The 4,485-nt window shown below is 34.4% G+C and overlaps 1 long non-coding RNA gene across 1 annotated transcript; it reads right to left on the reverse strand.

Moving 5' to 3' along the window:
• Positions 1 to 1,267: 1,267 nt before the first annotated feature.
• Positions 1,268 to 4,093, reverse strand: LOC145795334 (uncharacterized). The gene is made up of 2 exons (XR_014336122.1): positions 3,873 to 4,093; positions 1,268 to 1,531 (listed from the first exon to the last, which is right to left on the reverse strand). It is a non-coding gene; the product is annotated as an uncharacterized LOC145795334 (long non-coding RNA).
• Positions 4,094 to 4,485: the final 392 nt, after the last annotated feature.

Raw genomic sequence — 4,485 nt, forward strand, 5'->3', positions numbered from 1 at the left:
TTTCGTAAATTTAGGAGAAATTTTTGTGTGCTAATTTGGTACAACGTGACACTATATTTCACCAATCACAAATATATATGTCCCCTATTGTTCTCCAAACATCCAACATGAATAGGGTACTACGCGACACTATTTTCCCCCAATCATAAATATATATACCTCCTATTGTTCCTCAAACACTCAACATAAATGTAGTGGACCCTACAGTTAAAGTCAATCACAATAATAGAAGGTACCACATGACATATACCATATCTACCACACTTTCAATTTCATTTCAATGCCATCACCCCATCAATTATTGTTATAACTCGCTTGTGTATTTTAGCACCCAAGAAAGAAAATTGAAAAAATTACACTAATAGTCTATATAATTTCTTCTGAATTTCACTTTGGTTCGTCCGTTAGTAGTCATTCGTATTTTGGAGAGAAAAAAAGGCATGTGTAGCTCATGTGGGTATTTAACAATTTTCACCCAAAAAAATTAAAAATAAATTACATTGGTACCTATAATTTCTTTTTAATTCTACTTTAGTTCCTACAATTATTATTATAATTTTTTACATTGGTTACAAAAAAAACAAAATAAAATTCTTCATAACTTAAATCTAATTTTGTAGTGGAAAAAAGTTGTGGCCAATTTCCATAGTTCAATGATTTCTCATTCTAATCCTTCTTTCATATTTATAAAAAGAAAATTTGTTTAACATTCGGTACATTCAGTTTATAGTTAGTTATAGCATAACTATTGCAAGGATGTTATTGTTCATTAACTGTTTGTGCCTATTTTCCTATTAAAATCTTAAGCTTGAATTTAAAATAAAAACAATAATAATGATAATAATAATTTGATTGAGAGTCTATCCAGATTCAGCCTGAAATATGAAGGGCTCTCTAACAGTGCCTGATTTTTACCCTAATTTCTTGCTGGACCAAGCTTGAGTTTGACTCAATGAATTCAGGCTAGGCTTGAATTGCCCAAATTCAAAAACAAAAAAATCATTCCTAGTTGTCCTAAATTAATGTACTACACTTTTTGAAAATAACAAGAAAAAAAAACTCAAAAAATGCAAATACAGAATATAATCAGTGTAATTAGTTTTGAGTTATGTACCGAATAGTATTAGATATTACATTGTATGTAACGCTCAAAAAAAATTACATAATGAAGATGCACCAACTGCCAAACCTTATGGTAAACATAAGTAAATTCTGATGTCCACGTTAACACCAAATCTCCAACATTTGCATTCATAATCATAAAAGGTTTACAAAATGAGAGCCCACATGTGAATATACATTCAACGACCTTAGTACATGAATCTATAGCATGTGAAATAACCAGTCAAGAGTAAATAAATGCCCTCAAGAGCTACAAAGTCCAAGGCTTAAGTCCAATTATACAAAATGGTTGCTCAAACCCATACAAATATAGCCTTTGGCTTGAAAAAATAATTACAACAAAATAAGAGTCTTGTGCTCTCAAAATACATTCTACACCCTTAATTTGGCGGAATCACCACATCTTTTCCTGTACAAAATCCCATAGGGTGAGTGCAAAGCCCAGTAGGAAATTCTTAACAAAGTATATACATTTTATACAATCCTCATGATATGAAATGCATATGTCATGCTGTGTAAAAGAAAGATCGCATCTTTATCTTTTGAAAACCTTCATGCATAATGAAATCTTGAAAATAAAAAAGTTCATTAATTTCAATCAAGTTCAAGGGGCGATAAATACGATTCAGGTAATCCCTAGGTTGGTGTCTACAAGTAGGCATAAGTAGCACTATCAAAACCCCACTTTACCGGTAGCTAACCGAAAAGCACGTGGTACCTCCTCCGCGCATGTTTTCGGTCTTTCACCCTAGACACTCAGGCCAACTTAATCAATTCCATCTACACCTCCTATCTGGACTTACCAACGTATTCACCCCAAAACAATTTAATGAGATCTTGTTTCACAAACATTTCCTTTTTCAATGCAAAAGTTTTCAAATCTCAATTCAAAACTCGTAACAACCAAATGAATTAAAATGCCAATGCAACATATATCAATGCATTATAATATTTTTTTCATTTTCAATTTCCTCCACACAATCTTCCATTGTGATCACAATTTCTATTTCTCTTTCCAATATAATTTCACAAAATAAACATATACTCATTTATATCTATCAAGAAGTAACAACGTTTCCACATTTCATGCAATTCTCATCAACTTAGTCATTTCATAACTATATCAACATTTTTGAACAACAAACTTCAAAACCAACTATTACTCATATTCCATGGAATTTCTCATTAATATACAACAATAAGAAATTCTCAATCATTCATTCACTTTAACACTTTATCGAGCAAAAACTCAAGAATTTTCAACATCTCTCCAAAAATCCCCAAATTTCTAGGGTTTCACCAAAAACTAGACATTTTCCCATTTTTGAAAGAATCTCTCCAACACATCCTTCCTTAATAATGTAGTTCAAACTCTCAAGAACTTTTGAAAACAAAGTGTGAACCCACTTTTAAAATCATCAACACAATTGAGTCAAAATCAAATTTCAATATCACAAGAGAGAGTTCCATAATCAACATAGCCTTTCAAAAATATATATATGACTCTAAGAAATCCCTACCTCAAGTTCTTGAAGGAAGGAGAGAAGAAAGCCCTAAAATCAAAGGCGTCAAAACTCGATTTCCACCGCACACAACGTAGCCCTCGAAGAGTTCTCCAACTTTGAATCTGATAAAGGAACTAGGATCAAAACTTTAATGGATTTAGAGAAATCAAGGATTTAGTGAAGTTTGGTGTGGGGAAAGTAGAGAAGGAGAAATTTGTTTTTAGAGAGAGAGAGATGAAGAAAAAGTAATATACACTCAGCCCAAGAAGAAGAAAAAGAGGAAATTTTCGGACTCAGCATTTTCCCGCACGTGCACTTCTTTCTCCGCACATGTAGCACACCCTTCACCGCATGTGCGGCCTCCTCTCCCGTACGTGTGGCCCACTCCCCGCACCTACGATTTCACGTACAATTATTTCAGTGTTGCACCTCAACAGCCCCTGCTCACCGCATATGCGGCCCCTCTTCCGCACGTGCGGCCCAAGCCCCCGCACGTGCGGTTCTACCTTCTAGCTAGAAATTTCAGCACCCAAGACACCCCAGATTCCAACCTCAAGCCTCCCGAAACAAGAAAAACTCAACACCAAAATAAAATAAAGACAAAGACTTGAAGAAGGTTTCAAGAACGGTGAGCCCAACGGTCGACAAGACCTCAAATTAAACTCTGGTACTCCGAACACGAATAGACCAATCACAAAAGAGGAGAGAAAAAAAAAGAAGGCAGGTTATGTACCCGGTCACCACATTGTAATATGATTCTATCCACATGGTGGGAAAATAATTTGTAATTTATAATATATAATTTATATGTTAGCAAGCATGGGTTTCTTCCATTACCCGTGCTGTTAGAACTCATGCCCAAGCCCTCTTTGAAATTTTAGGCCAACTCTAATCAAAATTGAAATTATATTGCTGAGGCCCTAAAATTTTTCATGTTAAACTCGGATTGTTTGGAACCCGGCCAAGTTGCACCTCTACACATGATCGTGCATGCATTGATATCGTATTCATGTTTCCAAGGAAATGATTTTTCTAGTTGTGCTAATCAGCAACATACTTCTCAATTCTCATTGCAGTCATTGCCATATTCCAGAAATTTTTTTATCAAAAATTAGTCATATATACTGATATAAATGAGAATTTGGATTTCAATATATTCTACAAAAGTGAATGAAACAAATAGTTAAAGACAATAAAATTTATGCATTGCAGCCAAACCCCAATTTTTAAAGTTGTGTATCGTACCTATATTATTACACCATGTGGTTTAGAAGGGTGAGGAAAATTAGCAATAGTAGGGGAGGAGGCAGTGATCATTGTATGTAGGGGAAAGGGAGGGAAGGGTCAAATGAGGTGGGTGCTGATGGTGATGGTGGTGGTGGTGGGAATTAAGAGACAAAGGAGGGGGTGGTCGCAACAAGGAGAGGTAGGAGGGAGGTGGTTGGATGAGATGAAGGGAAAGAAGATGGAGGGATTTGGTGGTTGATTGTATATTGAAACATTAAGATAGGAGTGGTTCTCAATAGTTGAAGAAAGAATGTGTGTGGAATGTCAATTTTGTCCTTAAAAAATTAGCCACGTGACCCGCACTAATTTGTTTGTGTCAACAAATATTGAATCTCTTATTAATTATTTTTATTTGACACATTGAAATTTTAAAGTTCAATGTACCACAATTAAAATGATAAGAACTAAATTGACACAAATGACAAACACTATTTGTATAATTTGCCCTAATGAAGTAATACAAATGCTCGATCAAAAAAGAAATAATACAAATGCCATCAAAGCTAAACAATTGTCTAGCTGAAATTAAAGACTAGTAATTATAGCGGTAATACATGAGAGGAAATAAATA

The sequence above is a fragment of the Camellia sinensis genome, chromosome 7 (genome assembly GCF_055761805.1).
Source record: "Camellia sinensis isolate YWXY chromosome 7, ASM5576180v1, whole genome shotgun sequence".
NCBI lineage: Eukaryota > Viridiplantae > Streptophyta > Magnoliopsida > Ericales > Theaceae > Camellia > Camellia sinensis.